The following is a 14642-nucleotide window of genomic DNA, read 5'->3' on the forward strand; positions in this document are numbered from 1 at the left end:
TACTTTGGGTTTGTCATTCCTTTTCAGAATTTTTACAGAATATATACGAACACCTCACTATTTAATCCCAGACAATCTTCCCTGGTCGTTTCTCAGGGAGGTGCTTGACCATACCTCCCAACAGTTTGGAAGTAAAAAGAGGGACAAAAAATTTTTTCTGCATGTAGCGCAGCAATTTTGACCACACCCCTTTCTGTGGCCACACCCCCTAATTACCATGTTTTTTTACAAAATTTGGCAGGTTAGGAAAGTTTCTAAAAAGTATCTAAACTGTGTTTTTGTGTCTCAAAATTGTTACAAAGTATCTTATTTGCACCTGTGGCTGTTCTGGGCTCTCTGCTAAAAGCCAAGTAAGTGAGAAACTTTGTTTCTTTTTCTGGCTGTTCAGTGCAGAGAAAAGAGGGACTTTCCAGGACAAATGAGGGACTGCGGGTTGAGCTGTCAAAAGAGGGACTGTCCCTCCGAAAAAGGGACAATTGGGAGGTATGGCTTGACTTTTCAGTATTACTATGGTGCAAGAACAAACATATTAGTACAATACCTGCCTCATTGAATGAGGATATATTATTGTAAATTTGTTTTCTACTTTACTTATATTTCTATGTTTATCTGCTTTATTTTCATGTTTTTTATTTTGGTTCTGTTTTGATTTATTTACAGATATCCCGGTGGTGAATTTCAAGTTTTAGGAGGGGCACGGGTAACCGCCAAAGGGAGACAAAGCCGCCGAGGAGAAAGAAGAAATTGCCAAGGAGGAAAAAGACATAAGGTAAGTTCCATCGAACACCATTTTTTAAAACTCCGGGCCCCCAGGGGGCGCCAATTATAAGCTCACTGGTTACCATGGTTCCCTGGTCAACTAAAATGAAGCCCCATTAAATAAAAGCCACACTTATACATCGTTATGCCCAATAATCTCAAAATCCTGTCCATGTTCAACCTGACCCTCCCCCAACTTCTGAAAAGTAATAGTATAGATAAAGGAACCATATATTTCTTTCTCTAAGTCAGTTTGAGGGACATAGGGACAGTGGGGTATATCTAGTACCACTAGGAGGCAGGACACAACAATAAGATAAGAACTGGCTCCTCCTCCGCTGGCTATACCCCCAGCAGGCGGAGCTTAGCTCAGTTTAAGTTGTGTCCTCAGGAGGTTAGGACTTTACTGCTAGTCCGTTACCTGACACATTGGGGATGTCATAGTCCTTTACACTGAGTAAAGGATCTTTATTGGCATTCCCCACCGTCGGATTATGTCTCCGGGGTCTTCTAAGTGCTTTGCACAGACCAACCAGCCACAATTATATCTCCATTTCCCTGACAGGAGGAGAACGTGCTGGCCGGCAGACAAGAGGAGAGTGGTTACCCCTGCAGGTATGTTTTTTCCTTCCGCAATTCTCATCCTCCAAGACTCCTCACCCCTACTAGCCTTGCAGCTTATGCACATGGGGTTTTTTCCCTGCAGGCACACAGGCTCTGTCACAGACGGTAATACAGGTCTGTGCAAGCCTGGGAAAGTAGGAGACAGTCTAGCAGACGTTACCTGAGCCTGCTGTTCTCCTGGTTCACATGCCCGGCATGATAGGAGGGACAAGGCAAAGTGGAGCGGTGCCTTTTTAAACTTGGCACCGTTTCTCCTCACACTGCCGGCCTCCATTTTGCAGCGCATTCTCCTACCAGCCTGAGCCTTGGCAGGACAAGACAAACTCAGCACAATGCCAATCGGAGGGAGATTAAGCCACTTTGCTAACAGGTGGAGCATACTCGTTCAAGACGATTCGTTCAAGAAAACGTACTACATTCCAGAGGGTCATTTCCAGCCTTCTCCTTGCAGAGGTATTCACCTCAGTACCTCAGGGAGAGCCTTTCAAGGAATACTAATTTCTTCATAGTACCCCAAAAAGAATGGGTCAGTCCGCTCCATTCTAGACCTCAAGAAAGTGAACAACCTCATTTGCTTACGAATATCCAAGAGTCCCTTCGGTTGGTTTTCCCATCGTCGTCCACAGGGCAATTCCTGGTTTCCCCCGACATAAGGGTTGCGTACCTACAGGTTACCATTTTCCCTCTGCATCGCAGATTCTTGAGCTTTGCCTTCCAGACGTGTCACTACCAATTCACAAGCCTTCTCCTCAGCCTATCATCTGCCCACCTATATTCACCAAGATCATGGCCGCAGTCACATCGGTTATCCGCAATGTTCGAATTCCATCTCTCCACACTTGGACGACCTGCTTATCAAGACGCCTTCCCTTCCGGAGGCCCAACGGTCGCTCAATGTAGACAATCTACAGATATCGGCTGGATCCTGAACCGGATCAAGTCTTACAAAACGCCCAGCCAATCCATGGTACCATACGGCCTTAATTGATTGAGTGGCTCTTGAGACCCAAATCCTGACGCAAGAAGGATTCTCTAAGGTGGTGGCAAACACAATGTGCACCACCGCAAAACCATTTTTAACCAGAGACTATCACAGAGTCTGGTCCACTTAACTCCAATGGCGTACTCGACGCAAGGCAAGATTCAGGTTCTATCCATTCCCTAAAAATATTTAAAATAAATAGAAAACCTACAGTTCTTGCTATGAGGTTGTCTCAAGTCTCAAATTTCAGCGCTTCAGTCCTCTTCCAGAAACGCCTAGCCCTACTGCCTTTTGTCAAAACACTCATGCACGGGCTAGCTCAAATGGTCCCCCCGTATGAGCACCAGTCCTTCCCTGGGACCTCACATTACTATTAGGCGTACTCCAACGCCCGCCCTTGAGCCACTACGCTCCCTGTCCCTTCAATGGTTCACTTGGAACACAGTTTTATCCTGGTAATCAATTCAGCGAGGTGCGTTTCAGAATTCAGCACTCTATCATGCAATCCGCTCTACCTGTCTTTCACCAAGACAGAGGGCGGTCCTTCGCACAGGTCCATCCTTTTTGGCCAAAGGTAGTTTTGGAATTCCTCTGAAATCTAGAGATAATCATTCCGGCACTAGTCAGTTTGAAGGAGGCGGCACTGCACACCTCTGACCCTGTTCGGCTTCTAAAATCCTATCTGCACAGGGTTTGCTACATCCGCAAGTCCAAATCAATACTAGTGATTCTTCCTTCCTTCTGGGCCACACCAGGGTGTTTTCCGGCCACCAGATCGACCATCTTCCGCTGGATCAAACAAGCTATTCAGAGAGCCCATATGGCAAAGTGCCAATCCCTGCCAGTCAAGCTTATTGCTCACTCCACCAGGGGGGTGAGCCGGTCCTAGGCGTTCAAAAACCAGGCATTAGCAGAGCAGCTGTGCAAACCAGCAATGTGTTTGTCCGTTCACTCAATTCCAAATTCTACCTTTTGATACCCTTGTGGCTTCTGACACTCGCCTTGGCAAAAGAGTGCTTCTAACAAGATACCATTTGAACATTTTTTCAACTCCGAGACTGTGGATAAAATCTCCGCTGGACTGAGGCTCTTCAAACCCAAGATGTCTTCTGAAAGAGTGTACATGCTGATGAACAACTGCTGGTAAGAGTGATTAGGTTTATGTACACTTTTAACATAAAGAAAAAATCAGTCATTGATATTCTGGTCCAATACAGAGAACTACTGTCAGAATGATATCTATAGTCTAATATCTATGCAGCATCCTTCTATATGATTACAATCCATGGACAGACTGTAAAAGCAGGTTCTGATATAAGGGCATGTTAATGTTATGTATATATGTTGTTATTGCCCTAAGCAATGAGTTGGATGGTCAGAAAGGGGGGGCACTTGCTGCTGTCCCTGCACTTCCCCCTCCCCCAAGCGTTGACCCCCAACCTGGATCTCCGTGGGACAACTTCCTGCAGCACCTCCAGCCCGTCCCATGTTGCAGAGGACTGATCTGCTACATGGTTAGCGTTAACACACTCAAACACACGCTTTTTACACTAACACACGTACAAAGAAAAAAGAGAAAAACCACACAGTCTCTAGGAGAACATACAAACTACTAGCAGATAGTGCCCTGGCTGGGATCAAACCTGGCCCCTGGCATAATTAAGCTGTTTACAAATGCAGAAGCATTTCAACACTAGCAAGTCAGACAAACCACTGCTTCATTTGGCTGCCATATATAGTGACTAGAGAAATTAGCATGCACAGCCAGGGTTACTTTGAAAGTGCCCACCAATGAAATGGGGATTGTCCCAATGAACCAGTGAGCCTCTTCCTTATGGCTGGGTGGCCCACAATTTTGGGAAAAAATCCTCAAGAAATTGCTACACTGTCCCAGCAGTTATACTGTAGTGCAAACCGAGTCATCAAAATTGTGGAAGACCTAACCTCTCTCTATTTATTGAACAGAAAGCTTATTGAATCGTGATGTGGTAAAAACGGATGTATCTCACTCTCTGAGCACAGCCTCAATCTGCAGAGTAGATGCAGAGCTTTATTTTAACTCCCATAATCAGTTACTTGGGGAGAGGGATGAGTTAAGAAAAATGGCATTTTGATACAGGCCTGTGATATTTGTCTTTAATCTGTATGTTTGTTTGGGGTGCATTCCTTTATTTCCAAAAAAAAATATCCTTCACTTGCATCACTGTGTTTGGGTCGTATTATGGAAATTTTTTAACATATGAATGGCAGCAAATATAAACCTGACTGTGGGAAAGCGAGAATGATATATATAGATGCTGCGCTCACCAGACAGGAACTTCCAATTCCCAGCTTGCCAAAGGTACTTCCAACACACCAGAAATGAGATGTTTGACTCTGAGGAAGGAAAACAAAGGAATTAATGTGAGTGTGCCCTGGAGTGTAGGTCATTGGTCGCAAGTGGAGGATATCAGTAGGTGCCATCTTGTTCACAAACAGCACAGGCAAGTAAGTCCTGCCATTGCTTGGATGAGAAGTGCAAGATACGTGTCCTGGTGTATTTGTCCTCATGTATGCTTGTGTAAACATTTGAATGATTCAGAGAATGAATATGGCAATATATAAGTAAGTTCAAAATTTTTATCAGGCACCATGAATTAGCTGACGCACTTGTTTGTCTTTTTGGTGGAGTGTAATCAGTGGCGTAAATAAAGAGGAAGCAGGGGGCCCGAGGAACAGGGGGGCCCAGACTGTGGGATCTGGTTCCTCTATCGCTAATTAAAAAAACTCACCTCCTCAGCCGCTCTCTTACCTGCAGCAAGAAGTTACGCCAGTGGGTGTAAAATTTGTGGCCAGGTGTTTGCAGTCCTGCAATGTTTATAATAATAATCAGCACTAATGGAATCAGTACCAGCTGGTAGGACTTTCCTATTCGTTACCAGTTAAAAATGTGTTACTCTAAAACAGGTTCTAAAAATCACCTTATTTTGCTACAGCTTTATACCAAAAATACCACCATTACTATATATTTGTTCTTAGAAACTGTTTTTTCCCTGGCATGTCTGATACTTAATCTGCCATTATAGTGGTACATGCAGTGACACCTTCTCTATGCACAAATGTTATCAGTCTTCCCAGAGAACCATTTGGAGGTTCCTAGGAGGTAAACTAGGACAAGGTGGCAGTAGTTACTTTTATATCTGTTGCTGTGGTACCTCAGATGCTGGTGAAGTTTAACTTCCAACACCCAACAGCAGCCTCTTCATCACAGGCCACAAGGAGCAAAAAGAGCTGCCGATGTATTACCTGCTTCACTCCCAGAATAAGTCATGACCTGCAATTGTTTTGTTATGTTGTGTCTGAGTGAGTCTGGGTGGCACATTCAGTTACTTGCAATTATAGAAGAAACTACTGTGCTGTGCTGTTCTTTATTCCCTCCTATAAATCTTTATGGGTGCTGGTCCTCCATGACCACAGCTTCAATGCCAAATAGTGTATATTCTGCAAATCACTTGTAGAGAGACGAATAACTCAATAGTGTTGGCTTTGGCTCTCCCATGTGGAGTTATGTATTGTCAAGGACCAGTAGTCTATGACAGGCTGTTGGATACATTGGGGAGTTGGGATAAAGCAATGCAGGCCTGTTGTACGTACAGGAATAGGGTTGTGCAATTGTGCCTTGTTTGAGATGCTACCCGTGCAAACATCCAGCTACTTTGAGCCTAATGGGCCCTTGAAAGTGACATCCCAAAGGCTTCCCCCTCTGCCCAGAATTGTCTTGCACACCGGCTACAATCGACAGCTATTATATTGCACAGTCTTACCCATAGTGGATAATAAACAGTATTTCTATAGAATTAGGTAGACAATGTTTAGGTAATATATACATATTTGATGTCTTTCCAAGATGCTGCAACCGAATGTGAATACTAATTTTAGGGGAGGGAAATCACTTGACTTTTTGTCACAAAACAAAAAAGTAAAGAATGTTTTCCCCTTCCCACCTCTAATTTGCATATGCGGATTCGGTTCAGTATTCAGCCGAATCTTTCGCAAAGGATTTGGGGGTTCTGCCAAATCCAAAATACTGGATTCGGTGCATCCCTAATTTACATCATTGAATATGAAGCTGAGGCCTATAGAAACAGCAGTGTTTTGATCTATATATCCAGCGTGGGCAGTGAGGCAGCTGATCACTGTCAGGATAGGGATGGACATTGTTGAGTTACTTTTCAGAACAGGGACAATGTACGTTCTGATGAGTATTACACCCCAGATCCGTTGCCCAATAACAGGAGCTTAAGTGAGTTCTTGGTATTTATATGTATTGTGCATTAATTATGCAGGGTTGGATGGAAGGAGGCACATAGACATCCATCATCTTACTCTCTAACTACTCCTTAGCTTGCTTGATAATCAAACATGCAAGTTAGGGAGTGCCAGTGTGTGCAGGGTGCTAGTAAAGACAGGGCTGTTTTGCAGCCGCCAGCACCAGGGCCTTTGTAAATAAGACCCCCCAGCAATATCAAGCTTTTTGCCATATGGGCCAGATACTTGCCAGTCTTCTGTGTAATCAATAGTCTGATGTTTGCAATGGCCAAGCACTGCACCCACCTGCCTCACACTAGAGATAAAGATGAATCTCATGCACTGGAATATCCATATGTCAGGTGTAGAGTCTGGCATGACAAAAAATATTTAAGTCCAACACAGCACTTTCCTCTTATCTCCCTTCGGCAGATGTGTCCCGCATTGCAGGGGGGCCCGGCACACTCGCGTTACACCACGGCTTCTATGCTAGTGTTTGTCCTCTCTTTGCTTTCATAGGTGAAGCTGAAGGGAAGTGCCTGAGATCCTCACTCAAGGTGATAGTAGTGCCAAAATGGCAAATAGCTGTACCCCACTGGTCCCACCTCACTGGGTGCAGAAGAGCAGGTGGGGGGGCAGTTAGGCAGTGCTGCCTGTAGGTAGCTCTTATATATCAGGTCCTTTAGTCATATACTAAGAAATTCATTAGGAAGAAGTACTAATCCTGATACATAATACATACATAATGTGTGTAATGTATGGTTATGTTATGATGATAATAATATAATCAAAGCATTAACTGCACTATAAAGGCAGTGTGCTGTTGGCCATCACTCTAGTGTCTCTCAGACTGATTCCAACATCTCTAGTCCCAATAAAACAGCTGATTGAGACTCGACTGGACCTCTCGCTGCCTGTAACAAAATACAGCATACATAGATATATTTACTCATTTTTGCTTTGACAGAATCTGCTCTTTCTAATAATGTGTAGTTTTCTAGGGTAAACCTACTGTTAATGTAATGTTTGGCCTTGAAACCAGACATATAGAGTTTTGTGCAGCAGTGTTTTGGAATTTTAGTAGTTAACTGCTTGGAGTTTTGATCTATACAAGTGAGAAATATTCATAAAATGATATTTGGTATTGACGTTTTGAGGAGAAATTGAACTTTCCAAATATGCTGTGTTTCGTTCATAAAATAAATTATGTCTGCTATATGTGATTGCATTATGTGAAACATATTTTTTTTCATTTCAAATCGGCCATATCGGCCTGCAGTGAAAGGTGTTGTAGAGTAATTACCATTTTCTTCCCATAGATGGCAGTGTAGAGATGGGTTAGATTAGACATTAGATGTATATATAGTGTTTGGCCACTAGAGGGAGTAGTGAGACACATAGGAGGTTCTAAGAGGGTGGAGTTTAGAAGAATATGAAAGGAGACAAGTCACGGGGGCAGATGTGCATCAGAGGAGGAACATCTATTGAAGAAGCCACTTTGCAGGAGAACCACAGCCAGGACCCAAGTAAGTAGGAAGTGTGAGGCCTGGTTAGCATAGGATTAGTTTTCTTATAGTCACTGCTCAACTCTTTAGAGGGGAATGTGGTGACAGGTCCCCTTAGCATTAGGGCTGCGTAAGCATGGTGGTTTTATTCAATGTTATTTATTTAATCGGAATGCACGTTAATAATTTCAGATTTGGAAATCTTAAGTAGCACCAAAAATATATAGTTTTTTTAATTTTTCATTAGTTTGTCTTTATCAGGAATATGCCAGTAAGAAGCAGAAGAAAAGAGACAGATAAAGCAGAAGGGATGGAATTGAGATCATAATACAGAAGAAGACACAACATTTCCCGGGACACTCTCATGGTAAGTATTATGGCTTTGTTTGGTACAGAACATGCTCAGGCTTTACCCAATAAGACAATTTCTGGTAGTGGGCTATAGAAGTAATTCATAGATAAGGGTTGAGAATGTTTTTTTATGATACTATACAGCAGATAGACAGCAGCCAGATATGCATTTATTTGACAGGCAGTGTCAGTGGGAGTCAAGGGGGAGGTCCACAATGTGGACGGAGGGTTCCAGGGTAAATGCGCTTTCTGCGCTAGTATTTAGGATTTTTTTCTTTATCTTGGTAACTAATAGTATTTGAGAGATAAGATACTTCAAGGTGAAAGCTTTTTAGGTGAGTTTTGGAAATGTAACCAAATCCAAAAATGTATGAAAGGTTTGCAACTTGGTGCTTTGGAGTAGAAAGGCATGCGTACCCAATTGGGAATCAAGGGAATGTGTTCTTTCCAAAAATTTGGAAATTTGTTTTTTGGGAGTTAATGTAGCCTTTTCTACCTTTGCCCCTCAAAAGAAATCTGTAGTTGATTTTGCAGTATCTGGAATGACAGAACTGTCTTCATTTTGGGGCCCTCATATGCCACAGAGTCAGTGGTACAAGGATATCTAATAGGAATAATTTCATAAAAATGTTATCTGTAGGTGTATAGAACTGACTCTTTGCTGTGACATCGGTGCCACCAACCAGTGTGTCAATCAATAGGAGCTGCAGCCACAGAGTGCTGTCCATGGTACTGAATGGAAAAGGCAGTTTAAGCTTCCCTCAATGGCTGCATTAGTTATTGCAGTATATGTACCATAAGTCACATGTTAGATATGTACTTATTATAGCAAATGTGTTTTAGCCACACAGGGATCCCTCCCGCCCATACCTTAACTACACAGAAGTCGCATTCTGATTGGCCGACCAGGTTGTTCTCTCTCCTTTATAAAAAACACAAGGCAGTGATTATTACGCAGCACATGAAGCCCATTGTTTGTTTTTTTTCTGCCCAACTCCCTGCACCTCTGGCACACAGAACTGGAGAATATTCCGGTTTGACCAATTGTGTTTGTGCAATGAATAGAAACACCCGCTTTGTTTCTAATAACAGAATGTAATAGAATGCAGGGAACCTGCCTGCCCCTCTACCCACACAGGGAACCCACCAGCCACTTTACCCACACAGGCAACCCACCTGCCCTTTTACCCATGTAAGGAACCCGCCCGCCCCTTTACCCAAGCACGGAACCCGCCCACCCCCTTACCCATGCCGGGAACCCGCAGGGAACCCCCTACCCCTTTACACGCGCTGGCAACATGTCTGTCCCTTTACCCACCCAGGGATCCCGTCTGCCTTTGACAAAGCTTGTGCACAAGCGAGTGAAAAGGCACATCAGGTGATACTAATTTTTAAACTATTAGGCAGGGAGGGTCCATTTAGCTTGCGGGTCGGTGAATAGGTGGAAGGGTTGGTTTGGGTGGAAGCGAATGGTTTACACTATGCTAAGAGTTTGAATTCACTTCTGCTGAGACTTTTAAACTTTCCCCTACAGTACATGGTGATACGCGCACACCAAGGAAACTGAGCGGCTATATTCCGGGGTGCCGAATGAGAAGCACATTAAGAGAACAGTGTGGGTACAACCCGGAAGTGTATAATTTTAAGTACATCTAGGGCACTGTGCAGGTGAAGTCCTCTGTGCTTTGTCATTTAGTACTATAAACGAATGATGCGGGTGGAATCAGCGGTGCTTAATTGCGGGTGTGAAGGGGGAGGTCTGTCAGGTGGGCAGGATGTGAGCTGTGGGTGACAAGTTGCATTAAGGAGTGATTACAACGGGGTAATAGGTTGGCCACAGCAGCAGCTTCACAATGACATGTTGACACATCAGCATCACATCACTGTTGCCCTATCGCCGTTTTTGAGTATACAAGAAGCAGTGTTTTCAAACAGTATTTTTTTAATGAAACATTAATATTAATAAACTTTATTCAGGGTAGTTCTATTATTAGTGTGGGTAGAATTGATTTTTTAATAAAACATTTTTTAGTGTTACTGGTCCTTTAATCGCACATTGCTTAATGGGAAGTGGAATTGTGTTAACTGAGATCAATAATCTAGTCACAATTTAACTCTTCGTATTGAATCTATAAGCTGTTGACTAGCTTTTCTCTCCTAATCTTTTAATTTATAATTTTTTTTGGCACATTATTTTAACGGTCATAAGTAAAGGTTACGTTTTATCTTTAATTTCATGGTGGGAATTCAGATGGATATAGTGGGAGGGTGCAAACCTATGGGCCATGCTCTCTCTCTTCTGACCTAATTGTACAAAAATGACAGGAGAGTTTAAAAACGTAATTTGTCCAAAAAACCCTGATTTTTTTATAGATAATGTTCATACATTTTTCTGACTCTTTGTCAGGAATATGCCAGTAAGAAGCAGAAGAAAAGAGAAGTATAAAGCAGAAGGGATAGAATTGAGATCAGAAGACAGAAGAAAAGACATTTCCCTGGGACACTCTCATGGTAAGTATTATGGCTTTGGTCGTACAGAACATGTTCAGACTTAGTCCCAGTGGCGTAACTACCAGGGTGCAATTGATCCAGGGCCCTTGGTCCCGGGGGGGCCCCGCCAGGAAAATACTTCTCCTGAATCCCCAGGCTATTCCACAGCCACCTAAGGAGGTCCTTCAGCAGGAATAGGCCAATTAGGGAGCTTTAACAGCAGCCCTTTCAATTTGCTGTAAAGCCTGGAGTGCCCCCTGATTGGCCAGTTTGTACATTGAAATACTTTGTGCCGAAATACTTTGTGCCAAAAAAGTTTTTTTTTTCTTCATCACTTCTGCTGGTCCTGTCTGTGTAACCTGATCCCCCCCCCTGCACAGAACACTCAGCTAAACAGAGAGGAAATGAATGCAGCTGACATCAGCAAGAAGGACTATTTTCTTATTCACCTGCTGCTTCCAAAGTAAGATTCTGTTACTAATAATATTGTACTAAGTCAATTGTGCATCGTAATGGAAATCTGGGGCTGGGGTTATTTTACATGTTATTTCCACTTTGTCATTTTCCTATGACTTCTGGGGGTATTTATACATGTAATTGACACCGTATCATCTTTCTCTAAATTCTGGGGGTATTTATACATGTAATTGCCACAGTACCATCTTGCTCTGAGTTCTGGGGGAATTTATACATGTAATTACCACCGTACAATTCCTCTTTGTCTTCTGGGGGTATTTAAACATGTAATTGCCACCGTACCATCTTGCTCAGAGTTCTGGGGGTATTTATACATGTAAATGCCACCGTATCATTTTTCTCTGAGTTCTGGGTTTTTTTATACATGTAATTGACACCGTATCATCTTTCTCTAAATTCTGGGGGTATTTATACATGTAATTGCCACAGTACCATCTTGCTCTGAGTTCTGGGGGAATTTATACATGTAATTACCACCGTACAATTCCTCTTTGTCTTCTGGGGGTATTTATACATGTAATTGCCACTGTACCATCTTTCTCAGAGTTCTGGGGGAATTTATACATGTAATTACCACCGTACAATGCCTCTTTGTCTTCTGGGGGTATTTATACATGTAATTGCCACCGTACCATCTTGCTCAGAGTTCTGGGGGTATTTATACATGTAAATGCCACCGTATCATCTTTCTCTGAGTTCTGGGGTTTTTTATACATGTAATTGACACTGTATCATCTTGCTCTGAGTTCTGGGTGAATTTATACATGTAATTACCACCGTACAATTCCTCTTTGTCTTCTGGGGGTATTTATACATGTAATTGCCACCGTACCATCTTTCTCAGAGTTCTGGGGGAATTTATACATGTAATTACCACCGTACAATTCCTCTTTGTCTTCTGGGGGTATTTATACATGTAATTGCCACCGTACCATCTTGCTCAGAGTTCTGGGGGTATTTATACATGTAAATGCCACCGTATCATCTTTCTCTGAGTTCTGGGGTTTTTTATACATGTAATTGCCACTGTACCATCTTTCTCTGAGTTCTGGGGTATTTATACATGTAATTGCCACCGTACCATTCCTCTTTGTCTTCTGGGGGTATTTATACATGTAATTGCCACCGTACCATCTTGCTCAGAGTTCTGGGGGTATTTATACATGTAAATGCCACTGTATCATCTTTCTCTGAGTTCTGGGGTATTTATACATGTAATTGCCACCGTACCATTCCTCTCTGTCTTCTAGGGGTATTTATTCATGTCATTACCGCCGTACCATCTTGCTCAGAGTTTTGGGGGTATGTATACATTTGCCACCGTACCATCTTGCTCTGTGTTCTGGGTATTTATACATGTAATCGCCACAGTACCATCTTGCTCTGAGTTCTGCTGGTATTTATACATGTAATTGCCACCGTACAATTCCTCTCTTTCTTCTGGGGGTATTTATACATGTAAATGCCACCGTATCAGCTTTCTCCTAGTGCTGGGGGTCTTTATACATGTAATTGCCACCGTACCATCTTGCTCAGAGTTCTGGGGTATTTATACATGTAATTGCCACCGTACCATTCCTCTCTGTCTTATGGGGGTATTTATAAATCTAATTGCCACCGTACCATCTTGCTCTCAGTTCGGGGGGTATTTATACATATAATTGCCACCGTACCATCTTGTTCTGAGTTCTGGGGGTATTTATACATGTAATTGCCACCACACCATGTTGCTCTGAGTTCTGGGGTATTTATACATGTAGTTGCCACCGTACCATTCCTCTCTGCCTTCTGGGGGTATTTATACATGTAATTGCCACTGTACCATCTTGCTCTGAGTTCGGGGGGTATTTATACATGTAGTTGCCACCGTACCATCTTTCTCTAAATTCTTGGGGTATTTATACATGTAATTACCACCGTACAATTCCTCTTTGTCTTCTGGGGGTATTTATACATGTAATTGCCACCGTACCATCTTGCTCAGAGTTCTGGGGGTATTTATACATTTATTTGCCACCGTACCATCTTTCTCTGAGTTATGGGGTATTTATACATGTAATTGCCACCGTACCATTCCTCTCTGTCTTCTGGGGGTATTTATAAATCTAATTGCCACCGTACCATCTTGCTCTCAGTTCGGGGGGTATTTATACATATAATTGCCACCGTACCATCTTTCTCTGAGTTCTGGGGGTATTTATACATGTATTTGCCACCGTACCATCTTGTTCTGAGTTCTGGGGGTATTTATACATGTAATTGCCACCACACCATGTTGCTCTGAGTTTTGGGGTATTTATACATGTAGTTGCCACCGTACCATTCCTCTCTGCCTTCTGGGGGTATTTATACATGTAATTGCCACTGTACCATCTTGCTCTGAGTTCGGGGGGTATTTATACATGTAGTTGCCACCGTACCATCTTTCTCTAAATTCTTGGGGTATTTATACATGTAATTACCACCGTACAATTCCTCTTTGTCTTCTGGGGGTATTTATACATGTAATTGCCACCGTACCATCTTGCTCAGAGTTCTGGGGGTATTTATACATTTATTTGCCACCGTACCATCTTTCTCTGAGTTATGGGGTATTTATACATGTTATTGCCACCGTACCATTCCTCTTTGTCTTCTGGGGGTATTTATACATGTAATTGCCACCGTAGCATCTTGCTCAGAGTTCTGGGGGAATTTATACATGTAATTACCACCGTACAATTCCTCTTTGTCTTCTGGGGGTATTTATACATGTAATTGCCACCGTACCATCTTTCTCTGAGTTCTGGGGGTATTTATACAAGTAATTGCTACCGTATCATCTTGCTCTGAGTTCTGGGGGTATTTATACATGTAATTGCCACCGTACCATCTTTCTCTGAGTTCTGGGGGTATTTATACATGTAATTACCACCGTACCATCTTTCTCTGAGTTCTGGGGGTATTTATACAAGTAATTGCCACCGTATCATCTTGCTCTGAGTTCTGGGGGTATTTATACATGTAATTGCCACGTATCATTCCTCGCTGTCTTCTGGGGGTATTTTTACATGTAATTGCCACCGTACCATCTTTCTCTGAATTCTATGTTTATTTATATATGTAATTGCCACCGTACCATCTTTCTCTGAGTTCTGGGGTATTTATACATGTAATTGCCACCGTAC

At 42.7% G+C, this 14642-nt stretch overlaps 1 long non-coding RNA gene across 1 annotated transcript; it reads left to right on the forward strand.

Moving 5' to 3' along the window:
* Positions 1-428: 428 nt before the first annotated feature.
* LOC108704515 lies at positions 429-10867 on the forward strand. The gene is made up of 4 exons (XR_005963317.1): positions 429-483; positions 661-769; positions 8419-8524; positions 10043-10867. It is a non-coding gene; the product is annotated as an uncharacterized LOC108704515 (long non-coding RNA).
* The last annotated feature ends 3775 nt before the right edge of the window (positions 10868-14642 follow it).

Source organism: Xenopus laevis, chromosome 8L (assembly GCF_017654675.1).
Source record: "Xenopus laevis strain J_2021 chromosome 8L, Xenopus_laevis_v10.1, whole genome shotgun sequence".
Classification (NCBI taxonomy): domain Eukaryota; kingdom Metazoa; phylum Chordata; class Amphibia; order Anura; family Pipidae; genus Xenopus; species Xenopus laevis.